The following is a 13,944-nucleotide window of genomic DNA, read 5'->3' on the forward strand; positions in this document are numbered from 1 at the left end:
TGCATGGTCCACTTTATAAAACTGTTCTGATTCTTGCCTAGTTCATTTAATTGCCTGAGTGCCAGTGACTTAGGCAGCGGTGTTTAGGAGAAAATTACATATACAACCACACAAACTATCTGTCAAGGGCGTGGATTGAAATTTACTGCTATCATTTTTTGGCGATGCTTTCATTCCCAATCTATTCTCTACCTGTACCTGTGCATTGCTGTTTGCAAACGGTGCTTTCGTGTACCCCGGCCCTTCTCAATGTATTACCTGCATTAGTGCCAAGTCTCTATCACTTTTTTCACTTCTGTCACTGACAGTCCCTCAGCCAGTTTTAATTATTGCATATGCTTTTGCGCTCCTGTCTGCAAAGGGTAAAGCCATGCACCCTGGTCAGTGTCATGGGAATAGCTATATTTAGGATGCCACCTCTCTGGCCTCATGTTTTGGGAACTGCTGTGTCACTGTTTAACAATCCCCTCATCTTTCCATAAATACAGCAATATTTCACGGAGTATCTGTCTCCACCAAGACTTACACTGTTTGCAAACACTTTAGTGAATAAATCAGGGGTCCCCAACGCGGTGCCCGCAGGCACCATGGCGCCCGCTGGGGCGTCTAAGTGCGCCCGCGTACTGGCCGGCGGACGAGCATCTGCCGAATTTCGGCGGCATTTCGGCGGCAATGCCTCTGGATGACGCTGCTTGTGGGCGGCATTTCGGCGGATACTTGTCCGCCGCCACGGTCCTCCGTGGCTCGTCGTCTGGCACCCGCCAGACGAAAAAGGTTGGGGACCACTGGAATAAATCATTTGTTATCCAAATACTGGTGCAAAACAGAGCTGAGAAGCAGACTCACTGGCTTTATTTTGATGTGTTAGCCCCAACGCTGGTTGATTCAAAGCCGGCAACCCATTCTTTTCACAGAAACATCCAAAACACAAGGCTTGGTAGTAATGGGGGACTTTAACTATGCAAACTTCTGTTGGAAAAGTAATACAGCGAAATATAAAATTTCCAGTAAGTTTTGGAATGTGTTGGGGACAACTTTTTGTTTCAGAAAATGGAGGAAGTAACCAAAAGGGCAGCCATTTTACACTTGATTCTGACCAACAGGAGGAATTGGTTGCAAAAATGTGAAGATGGAAGGCAAGTTGGGTGAAAGTAATCATGAAATGAGAGGTTTCATGATTCTAAGGAAAGGAAGGAGTGAGAGCAGACAATGCACATAAAAAAAGCAAACTTTAACTAACTCAGAGAGCTGGCAGGTAAGGTCCCATGGGAAGAAAATCTACAGGATAAAGGAGTTCAGGAGAGTTGGCAGTTTCTCAAGGAAACAATATTAAAGACACAACTCTGTAAGCCAGTGGTCCCCAAAGCGGTGCCCATGGGTGCCATGGCGCCCACCAGGGCATCTATGTGAGCCCGCATACTGGCCACTTCTCTTGACGTTGCCACTTCTCGGCGGCATTTCAGCGGATGCTTGTCCGCCGGCCATGGTCCTCTGGTGCCCGCCACCCGGAAAAGGTTGGGGACCACTGCTGTAAGCTATCCTGATGTAAAGATGGGAAGAATAGTAAGAGGCCAATATGGCTCCATGAAGGGCTCTTCAATGACCTGAAAATCAAAAAGCGCAAACGTGGACAAATTGTTAAGGATAAGTATAAAAGAATAGTGCAAAGCAGATGGGGTCAAATGAGAAAGGCTAAGATACAAAGCAAGGGACATAAAAGGTAATAAGAAGAGGTTCTGTAAATACATTAAGAGCAAGAGAAAGATAAAAGTGTACATGCTCTACTTAGCTGTGAAGGAGAGAACTGATGATATCAAGAAGGGTGAGGTGTTTAATGCCTATTTTGCTTCATTGTCTTCGCTAAAACAGTTAATGGTGGCCAGATCTCAGCACAATTAATATTAACAGCAAGGTGGAAGGAACACAAGTAGGGAACAAGCTGGTTAAAGAATATTTAGATAAATTGGATGCAGTCAAGTCAGGAGGATGTGATGAAATTTACCCCAGGGTACGTAAGGAACTAGCTGAAGCAATCTCGGAACTGTTAGCAATTGTCATGAAGGACGGGTGAGGTCCCAGAGAACAGGAGAAGGGCAAACCTAGTACCTATCTTTAAAAAGTGGGGAAAGGAGGACCTGGCCAATTATAGGCCAGTCAGCCTAACTTTGATACCTGGGAAGATACTGGGACAATCAATTTGTAAGCACCTGGAGGATAATTGGTTTATAAAGAACAGGAGTACTTGTGGCACCTTAGAGACTAACAAATTTATTAGAGCATAAGCTTTCGTGGACTACAGCCCACTTCTTCGGATGCAGCATGGATTTGTCAAGAATAAATCATGCCAAACTAACTTATTTTTCTTCTTTCACAGGCTTATTGGCCTAGTGGACAGGGATGGGGAGGGGAGGGAAGCTGCAGAAATGATATATCTTGATTTAGTAAGGCTTTTGACATAGTCCCACATGGCATTCTCATAAACAAATTAGGGAAATGTGGTCTAGATTAAATTACTATACAGTGGGTGCACAACCGTTGAAAGACCATTCTTAAAGAGTAATTTTCAATGGTTTGCTGTCCACCTAGGAGGGTTGGGGGGCCCTGCAGGGGTCAGTCTTGGGTCTGTTTCTATTCAATATTTTCATTAATCAATTGGATAATGAAGTGGGAGTATGCTCATAAAATATGCAGGTGACAACAATTTGGGAGGGATTGCAAGAATTTTGGAGGACAGGATTAAAATTCAAAACCACCTGGACAAATTAGACAATTGGTTTGGAATCAATAAGATGAAATTCAAAAAAGAGAAGTGCAAAGTATAACACTTAGGAAGGAAAACTCAAATTCACACCTACAAAATTGGGAATAACTGGCAAGGCAGTAGTACTGCTGAAAAGGATCTGCGGATTATAGTGGATTACAAATGGAATATGACTCAACAACGCGATGCTGTTGCAAAAAAGACTAATATCGTTCTAGAGTATATTAACAGGAGGATTGTATGTATGACACGGGAGGCAAATGTCCCACTCTACTCAGCACTAATGAGTCCTCAACTTGAGTGTTGTGTCCCGTTCTGAGCACCACACTTCAGGAAAGATGTGGCTAAATTGGAGAGTCCAGAGGAGAACAACAAAAGGGATAAAAGGTTTACAAAACCTGACCTGCAAGGAAAGGTTAAAACAACTGAGCATGTTTAGTCTTGAAAAAAGAACACTGAGGCGGGACCTGAAAACACTCTTCAAATATGCAAAGAATGGTTATAAAGAGGGTGGTGCTCAATTGTTCTCCATGTCCACTGAAGGTAAGACTAGTAGTAATGGGCTTAATCTGCAGCAAGGGAGATTTCGGTTAAATACTAGGAACATTTTTCTAATGCTAAGGCTAGTTATGCTCTGGAATAGGCTGCAAGGGAGGTTGTGGAGTCCCCATCATTGGAGGTTTTGAAGACAGGTTAGACAAACACCTGTCAGGGATGGTCTAGGGCTACTTGGTCCTGCCTCAGTGCAGGGGGCTGGAGTTGATGACCTCTTGAGGTCCCTGCTAGCCCTACATTTCTACGATTCCTTCAAATGTATCTGCTGATTCATTAAATCTCACTCAGCAGATTTCTGACAAGACGTACTCTGGCCGCTCTCATTCCTTCTGATACCTTCAGAGTTCCTTTTTCACCCACAATTTCCCGTTTCAGAACTTTCATCCTCCCCGTTATTTACTGTCCAAGGATCAGTTGGCTGCTCAAGGAGCTCGGTTAGAAGAGGAGGAGGAGGACACTGAGTCATCTCACCAGTTTCCTGTGTTAATGACACAGCAGCTCCATTCCATGTGTGCATTTCTGACTCATTTTTGCTGACCCTTTAGTTACATGTTGTAGCTTAGCACCGCTATGGGGCTGGAGACTGCTGTGGGCTCAGAATGCAGAAGCAGAGCTTATCGCTTGAGCTAACCTGCTGGCAGATTTCCCCCTTGCTGAAGGGTTCAAATCAGCTTCCTCATGAGCAGCGGAGGTCAGGTCTGCATTTCTTCCTTACAGATCTGAAGGGGCCAGTTTTGGCATTTTACAGTTTTAAGGAACTCCGCATTCCCTATCTGCCTGCTCACACTCTGACACTGACAACCCTGGCTTGCAGATAGTTCCTGTGGAACACTGCAGGTCCTATATACGTTGCTGTAGCCATCAGCTGTTCTGGTCTGTGACTCCTCTCCCACCCTGAATTTTACCATCCCTATTCCTTTCAATCCCCAATCTTCTTCCACCATGAAATCCACTTAGATTAAGGAAGCCATGTATCTCTTGCTTGGGAGCCTTTCCTGGAGGGGGATGATGTCTCTGCATACCATAGATTTCTATTCACTAAAACGAATGGATTTCAGTCCGAGCCTCCACATTATCTGCTTAGCTTAATATTTTTTCTCTGGCAGGTGACACACAGCACGAAGTGGAAGGAATTAGCCCCTCCCTGGCCTCTCCGATAAGACTGCCCATTGGCACCAGTTGCGTGCTGGGTTTTAAGATATGGACATTTATCTCCCGAGAATTGGGCTGAGGGTCATCAAAATAATTTCATACAGTCCACCAAACAGCTCCTAGACAACTCGGACTCACTGCCCGCCTGAGCTGAATTTGAACTGGCAACCCAGAGGTGAAAGGCTTTGCTATGACACAAAGCAAAAACAGTCTGAATTACCTTTAGTTTAGATTAAGAAAGCAAGAAAGAACAAAAGTCAAGTCTCCATGCCTGAGGGCAGAGCCATCCCTTGGGTAGGGCAAATCAGGGCAACAGCTCCAGGCCCCAAGCTTTGGGGGTCCTGTGCTTCGACATCATGGTTGCACACACCCATCAGAGTGTGTGTGTGTGTTGCTCGGGGATCCCAGGGGCCGATCGGGGCTGAGGGATCCCGGGGGGACCGGTATCGATCCGTGAGGGGATCCTGGCAGTGGTTCTCGGGTTTGCCCCACAGCACTGGAGGCAGCGGCGATTGTCCCTGTGTGGGCCCCGTGGTCGGTTGCCCCAGAAACAGTGGGGCTGCAGTGGCGGCTGGATCAAAGGCAGGAGGCGGCACCGGGGAGAACTGGGGGGTGAGTGCGGGGCCAGGGGTGGGAGGGGGGAGTGCAGCCGGGCACGGGCGTCCCATGGGTCGGGACCTCCCAGCCCCATCTCACGGGGGTCAGTGCTTCCCTCCCAGGGTCCCCAGCCCAGCCCACCGGCAGCAGGGTTGTGGGAAGGCCCCGGCTCTGGGAGCCTGTGAGAGGCCCCTTTGTGGCTGGTTATTTCTGTGCTCCAGCCGGCTGGGGAGAGCGGAGCCGTGGCGGGCTCGCCGCCCTCCCCCAGCGCTCCGGCCGGCTGGGGAGAGCGGGGCCGCGGCTGGGCTCGCCGCCCTCCCCCTGGCGCTCCAGACGGCCGGGAAGAGCGGGGCCGCCCTCCCTCGGCGCTCTGGCTGGCCAGGGAGAGCAGGGCCACGGCCGGGCTCGCCACCCTCCCCCCGGCACTCCAGCCGGCCAGGGAGAGCGGGGCCCCGGCCGGGCTCGCCACCCTCCTCCCAGCGCTCCGGCCGGCAGGGGAGAGCGGGGCCCCAGCCGGGGAGAATGGGGCCGCGGCCGGGCTCGGCGCCCTCCCCTGCCACGCTCCCCACGGGGGGGCAGCGGGAGGCTTTTTTGCCTGAGGCGGCAAAAAAGCCAGAGCCAGCCCTGACACAGCCCCGGCCCCCAGAGCACTACATGCGCGGCAGTATGGCTCCAGGGAAGGCGGGGGTGGGGCCAGTGGCTTGCTGCATTCAGCCAGGAGCGTGGACCCCGCGGCTTGCCACGCCGGGGAGTGGAGTCATTTGCCCACCCGTGCATTAGGGTGTGCCTGGGAGACACCTGGCACACCCCGTGCGCACGCCTATGCCCTGGTGCCATTCTGTCCCATTTTATTTAACTTTATTTGTTAGAAATATCTCCCCACAGATCAGGCACAGGTGAAGAGCTCTCCTCTGACATTAGTTCAAACCAAACGGAAAAGGGATTTCCTGCTCTAGAGCGCGTGCTGTACTTTTTCTCCTATGATAGACATTGAAGACATGAGGCGCTATGATTTTGCCAACACCACCACCTCTCCTGACAGCGTGCACGCTACAGATTTGCCAGATCCTGCCCTGCTTAGAAACCAGCCTTGCTGTTCCAGTTCCCTGGTTCCCAGCTACGCTGATCGCAGATTGTTTGCTGTGAGGTGCACACCCTGTTCCTCCTCCCCATCAGCCCTTAACGTAGTGCCCTTAGCCACTGACTCAGAGTCTCTCTGAGCAGCAGCATTGCACTAGGAGTGTTTACAGCTACGCTGGGACTTGCAGCAACCAGGATCTGTTGTCAAAAGCCCTCAAAGCAAATGAGACAAGAAGCCAGAGTGAAGCCCACTGAACCTTCCCTCCCTACTGCTTGTAGGAGCTCAGTTCCTGTTTTGGTCACAGCCACACTCACACGCAGCCACCCCCATACCACCCATGCCCACCCCACACCCTCCCCCCACACGCGGTAAAGTAAGAAGGGCTCCTGTCCAAAGGGAAATTCTTCCTGGAATCATATTTGTGCTTCGGCTGCCACACGTGGAGAGTTTCGTTTCCCCTACCTGCATGTTGTCACTAAGTGATTACTTTCATAACAGGGCCCCCAGGTCACTGACTTTGTGATGAGAGCTGAAGGAGCTTGAGGGAGGAAAAGATGCTGCATGAACAGCGCTTCCTGGAAGACATGGGCTGCATCCAGTCCAGAACCAGAAAATAGCCTAGCCCAAAGCTTTCATCTTGCACCAGTCAAGTCAATGGGAGTTTTTCTATTGACTTGAAGGGAAGCTAGATCAAGCCCTAAGATCTCAGCAGCCATTTTGGAGCCAGGGATTTGAATCTATCCCCCGTTCCTCCCTTGCCCACCTGAAAGTCAAGGAGATTTGAGTTAAGATTCTTGGTTTTGTCCCATCTCTGGGAAATACGGGCTTGGGAGAGGTGTGCGGGAGGGGAAGCTGGGTAAAGGACAATTTTGCAGCCTGGAAAATGGATGAATTTTTCTGGTCTGCCCCATACTGAGGGAAATGATCCTCCTATCCAGGGGTGAAAGTAACTTAAAGGACTTACTGGTGTAACTTTAGCACCCACGTGGCCAAGATGGAGTCTGCTCTGCAGGCAGCTCTGGCCAAGAGAAGGCATGCGCAGGAATGCAGCAGGAGAAATCCCTTCCACCCAGGGGCACCTGTTCCAAACCCCCCAGAGTGAACACACCCACCCACAGGAAAAGTACAATGGATATAACAAGGGAAATATTTATTTACAGAGGGATGAGAGGAGAAAAACAACAAGGGGAAATATAGGGGGACCAGTAAGACAGGGCTGCATCCAAGCCCAGGCCCCACAGGCCCAGTGATAGCACAGTCTGGAAGGGCAGACACCGAGCAATGTGTCTGCACACAGAGGTCAGGAGTCCTGAGCAAAGTTCCAGTCCAGTGGTGAGTCTTGGGTGCTCCTGGTCGTCTTCGGCGCCAGTGAACTTTCCCCCAACAAACCCCTCCGGTGCCCTCTTCTGCCGCTCTCTGCAAAGCCACCCAGAGCGACCCCCTCCCCACTTAACTAGCTACAGCCTCCCTCCTCGTCCCCAATGCAGAGTCACAAGCCCCAGTACTCACAGCCCCATGCAGTTCTGGGCAGCTGTGATACTGGGTCCAGCTCCGGCCTGTCCTTCTCGGCAATTCCTCCCTGGCACAGTGCTCCTCCTGGCTCCTGTCCTAGGCTGTCCCTGATCGGCCCTGTCCTTCTCAGGCTTCAGGCAGGTTCTCCCTGCTTCACTTTTCCAGGGCCTGCAGGTTGCCTCTCCCTCTCCTTGGAGCTCCAGCGCTGCCCCCTGGAGTTTTTTTCTTTTTTCTTTCTTTTTTCTTATTCTCCCCCTCCCCCTTAGGAAAAAGATTTAAAGGGCCATGCTCTCTAAACCCCAAAGGGGTTACACTGGTATGCAGGGCAGCTGGGCTCCTGGGCAAGGTGGGGGCGTGGTTCTGAGCTCCCGGAAGGGGTGGGGCCTTGGGCAGAAGGGGTGGGGGCGGGGCCAGACTCACCCAGCCAGCCTTTCAGCACTGCCCGGCCCGTGGCGCCGCCCAGGGCTCCTGCGGTGATATAAAGGAGCAGCTGCCACCCCCATCAGCGGCCTGCTGGTATGGTGCTTAAAGCGCTTTAATGTTGGCTGCGTACTGGCAGCCACTTTCTTACCGGTACGCCGTACCGGCCCACTTTCACCTCTGCTCTTATCCACACAGGGCTGGTCCAGAGCACCATAGCTCTGCTCACAGGATCCTTAAATAGCACAGGGGTTGTCAATGAGGTTCGCATTTCCCCTCACACCGACTCTCCCCGTCACAGGTCCCTGGCCAGCTCTTCGAGGCGAGGCTAATGGCTCATGGCAAATATTAAAGGTGCTAGCAGCTGTATGCCAACCTGTCTCACATTATATTAATCTGCCACCATGTTGGGATATGTGTCTTCCCCACCCCCAGTGCTTCATCTGACCACATGGAAGCCCTTCTCCAAGTGCTCTGTGGGAATCAGGCTCTGTGGTGTTTTGGAGAGAAAAGGAGAGGAGTGGCTCTCCATGGCATTCTCACCTCCTTCTCCTCAACCCCAAGAGGCTGCACAGATCCCTCCAGATCACTTGGTAAACTGGGCGCAAGCAAACAATATGTGTTTTAATATGGCTAAATATAAATGTGTCCCTCTAGGAACAAAGAATGCAGGCCATGCTTACAGGATGGGGGAAGTTTGGGGGATTGTGGTGGATAGTCAGCTGAACATGAGCTCCCAGTGCGACACTGTGACGAAAAGAGCTGGGATGTATAAGCGTGTAGGAGTAGAGACATTAATTTACATCTGTATTTGGCACTGGTGTGACCTGCTGCAGGAATTCCATATCCAGTTAGGTGCCCATAATTCAGGAAGGATGTCAATAAATTGGAGAGGGTTCAGAGAAAAGCCGAGAGCGATTAAAGGATTGGAAAACATGGCTTATAATGATAGGGTTAATCTAATTAAAGTTTAACAAAGAGAAGATTAAGGGGTGACAATTAGAGTCTAGAAGTATCTACAGGGGGAACAAATATTTGACAATGGACTCATCAATCTAGCAGAGAAAGGTCTGGCACAATCCAACAGCTGGAAGCTGAAGCCGGACAAATTCACACTGGAAATAAGATGTTCATTTTTAATGGTGACAGTAATTAAATACTGGGACAATTTACCAGGGGTCCTAGTGAGTCTCTATCACTGACAGATTTTAAATCAAGATTGGATGTTTTTTTTAAAAGCTCTTCTCTAGGAATTATTTTAAGGAAGTTCACTGGCCTGTGTGATGCAGGCGCTCAGACTAGATGATCACAGTGGTCCCTTCTGGACTGAGAATCTAGGAAACCCTTTGGAGAACCATATTCTACATCAGGCATTAACTTACACTCTGCACTTGCACCCCCTCAGAGAGGAGCTTTGTAGAGGTGGGTCCTGTGGGGCTGTTGGATGAAATGAGGCAGTGGTTCTCCATCACAACCACCACCACTGCAGATGGCACTGATATAACTGGCTTTTTATTGGTAGCATCAGCAGAGAAGCCAAGGAGTGAAAGGCAAATGGAGATTCTCCCCCTGTGAGGTTGTCCTTCTGGGGCAGGGAGGAAGGAGCTGTGCTGGACCTGGTCAGGCGAAGAGCTAAAGAATGTGGGTCTTCAGGGCTGTTAACTCAGAACATTCCGTTGGAGATAGGCGAAAAAAGGGATTTGAGTCCCTTTTCCCTGAGGAAGCCATATGTTAGATGCTGGGACGAGCATACTTGCTAGTCCTTATGCCCTGAAGTGTAGAAAACTTCCCTGACTGCTATATCTTCCATCCTGACAGCGGTATCCAAGCAAATAGATTGTAGCTGTGCATTATTGTGATATCATTTATGTCACAAGTGAAACATGGGTACAGAAGAAGGCTGAAGAGTGGTAGATTGATGTTTACAATGCCCATCATCTTCATCAGCTGCTCCATATTAAGTGGTAGGACAAGATCAGCCACATGGATATTCATAGCCAAAGCACCCTCCACACAGTGTGCCCGCCACAAAAAATGGCGCCCTCCACATGGTGACCTCACACATACAGTGGTCACGTATGAGGACTCCCATGCATGCAAGTGTAGAATTGCATGCCTTACTAAAAATGTCATGGCTCGTCAGTCTCAAAGCAGACATCCATCCTGGTTTTCTGTATATGAGTGCAGATAGAACAAGATAGGAGAAACAATTCTGAGTAGAGCAGGTTGAAAATTTTACATAAGAACATAAGAATGGCCATACTGGGTGTAGCGGGGTGGACACCCGCTCCTGCCCTGAAGGGCTTGAAACCAGCCCTGAAAGAGGGCTGCAGGGGTTAAAAGCAGCCCTGCAGAGAGCTGCAGCTCTAAAAGCTGGGCTGATTGGGGAAGTGGCTGCAGCTGGACCACGCTAGCTGGCCTGTATAAAAAGGCTGTGAGGCAGAGGCCCAGAACAGTCTCTCTCTGTTTGTAGAGGGAGATGGGCCTGGCTGCAGGAGCTAGGGGAAAGGCCAAGGGAGCCAGGGAGCTCTGGCCTAGGAAAACCCCAGGCTGCAGGCCTGGCAAGGCCTAGTAGGTGCAGGGCTGCCCAGAGGATTCAGGGGGCCTGGGGCAAAGCAATTTCGGGGGCCCCTTCCATTAAAAATAAGTTGCAATACTTTAGAATACTATATTCTCGTGGAGGCCCCAGGTCGCAACCCCCTCCTGCACCCCTGCCCCCAACCCAGAGCCCCCTCCTGCACACTAACTCCCTCCCAGACCCTGCACCCCAACCCCCTTTCCCAGCCCTGAGCCTGCTCCAAACTCCTTGGCCCCAGCCCGAAGTCCCTTCCTGTACCCCAAACCCCTCATCCCCAGCCCCACCCTGCACCCCCAGCCGGAGCCCTCACCCTATCCAGAACCCCAACCCCCTGCCCCAGCCTGGAGCCCCCTCCTGAACCCCTCATTTCTGGCCCCACCCCAGAGCCTAGGGGAAGCTCCGAGCATCTGTGCCCCCCATGGGACTGTGTGTGGTCCACGACTGATTTTTTCCTGTGGATCAATGGCCCCTGATAGAAAAAAGGTTCCCCACACCTGCTTTAAAGCTTTTCACTCTAATCTCCAATCTTCCCAGCCCTGGTGAATTCAATCACGTTTGATAACACACAATCATCTCCAATTAACAAGCCACAAATGAAAGGAGATTAAGTAGCTCAAAGAGGAAGAGTACAGGTCTTGGCAATAACTTCCTTAAAGTGGGAGCTCTCGACCAACAAGCAGAAAGGACCTAGTGTGGTTCTTGGGTCTGCTCTCCAGATATGCTTACATAAATCAAGAACTATATTTTTCAAGTGCCCTCACTGCAAACTCCACCTAGGATCCTTTTCACTGGGAATAAAGACTCTGCTCATGGTACTTAGGTGATGATTATGGAGTGGAGTCAAATCCAACTTACTCTCCAACTGGTTCTGCAAGAGATAGAATATGCAAAAAACTTGTTCTTTTAAAGTAAGTCAGCTCAAGAAACACCCAGGGAGCAGCTTACCTGTGTTGGAAGGGCCATTTTACAGTCACTTTTCAGACTCTGAGTCACCAACACTTTAGAGACACTGCATGAGTTTCCAACCTGATGTATAAGACCGAGAAAGCTCAAGTTCATTGCTTAAACATAGATTCCTGCATGTGCCTGATTCGTCAGGCAAATTGCATCCACAATGCTGTCCCTTGTGCCAGTTACATCCCCTAAAGATTGGTGCCTGCTGTGTTTAACAATACATAATTATACCTAGCTCTTATATAGTGTTTTTAATCAGTATATCTCAAAGCACTTTACAAAGGCGGTCAATATTATTATCCCCATTTTACAAATGGGGAAACTGAGTTACATGCAAGTGAAATGGCTTGCCCAATATCACCCAACAGGCCAGGGGCAAAGACAGGAATAGCTCCCAGATCTAGTTTAAAATGATTTGATATACCTCTCTTCAGGTCAAATCCTTCTCCAATTGGAATCAAAGAGTGTTCTGTTGCATCAGCTGAAAGGGCTCTAATGTCAGTGATGGTGGAACATACAATGCAGGGCCCACAGTTGCTTCCAGTAGAGGCAAGAGTATAGGCTCGCACATAACCTGGGGAAATCTCCCATACTCTTTTGTTTACATTCATACCAGTCTTGTGAAGAATCCTCTTCTGACACATTTCCCATCGCTGAAGGAGCTCACTCCAATATGACACTGGGCGACCCACTCAACATTTTTCAGAAACATTTTTGTCAAATTATGGCTATAAAAAAATCTTTTTTTTAATTGCAAAAATTAGTTTGTTTTTTAAAGATATTTTGCAAAATGTTTTGCAATTTATTTTAAGTGTTTCATGTACTGGGTTTTCCTTTTTATTCCTCCTCTTTCCTAGTTTCCCAGTCATTTGCAAGCATGAGGGGGAGAGAGAATTAATGATGGGAGAAGGAAAAAAGAAAAGACAACAGTAGACAGTAAAAAAAGGAGAAATGAAAAAAAATATTTTAAAAAATTCACTCAAAAAAAGTCAGGAAGTCAATGACAAAAAGTTTTCAAGCCCAATACAACAAAATCAACTTTGAAATAGTTTTTTTTTTTTTTTTTTAATTTTTCAATCAGCTTCACTCACTGGCTATCAATGGCATCTCCTCACCACTAGTAATATGGGACAAACTAACATGCATAGCAGGACGTACTAATTCTTTGGTGATGTCTCTCTCACAGAGGTGTAGCGTGCTGCACATACAGCTCCACCGGGTCGGTCTGTGAGGATGTGCTGAGTGGGTGTTCAGCCTCACATCACACACCTCTGTAACATCCTGTGATGTTTACAAATTCTCGTCCCCCCCCCCCCAAAAAAAAAACTGGGGGTGGTGTGTGGAAAGCCTGAAGGGTCTCAAAATTAAAGCGTCTCACTAGCTGTATTTAAAAGGAGCTAATGATGTTAAAGAACCAGTATTTCTGAAACTGAATGACAGCAGCTTGTGACAGGGTAATCCGTCATCTTACAAGGCTGTTTGGATTTTTATTTGTTGATTTTTTTCCTTAGTGATTCAGGTCATTTGCTTTTCTGGCTTTTCCTGTTTTGTGGAGGATGAGGGTGTGAGCAAAGGGCATGTGGATCATACTTTATTAAGGGTACATTTATAAATCGTGCCCAAAGGGCTAATAAAAGACAGAGATTTGGATCAATTGTTACAGAGTCCAACAGGTTGCTTATGTTATAACCATCTTTATCACATACTTCTCTATGTTTGTAGCATGCTTCTAAACATCGATTAATCTTTTCAACTATTGGTAAATGTACCCATAATATAAAGTGGGAAGAGGATAGGAATGAAGTACGAAAGGGAGCACAAACCTGTTTGGAAAGGCAAAGACAGCCTACTGGCTGAGGTGTGTTATATACAGTATCAGCCTCCACTCTCAATCCATGTATCTGAATCACAGAGTCAGGGGAGTAGGGACTTGAACCCAACTCTCCCACATCAGTACCCTAACCACCGAGCTATAGAATCTCTCTTGCTCCACCCTCGCCCCCCCAATGAATATTTATTTACACAAAGTGGCACAGTTTCACCAGGCGAGAGAGAGAAACCCAGCCAATTGGTTTGGGCACTCACCTGCAAAGTGGGAGACATGAATTCAAAACTCTGCCCCACCTGAGACCGAACAAGGCTTTGAATCTGGGATTCCCACGTCCCTGGTGAGTGCCTTAAGCACTGGGCTAGGGAGCCCGGGGGAGGGGTCCTTCACTCTCACTCCAGGAAAGGGTTCATGGTTGAGACTCCTGGGCAGAGATAGACACCTGTCTCTTGCCTGTCAGCCAGATGCCAAAGCCTCAGATCAACAGTAGTTAGGTGCCTATCTTC

The sequence above is a fragment of the Chrysemys picta genome, chromosome 12 (assembly GCF_011386835.1).
Source record: "Chrysemys picta bellii isolate R12L10 chromosome 12, ASM1138683v2, whole genome shotgun sequence".
Classification (NCBI taxonomy): Eukaryota; Metazoa; Chordata; order Testudines; family Emydidae; genus Chrysemys; species Chrysemys picta.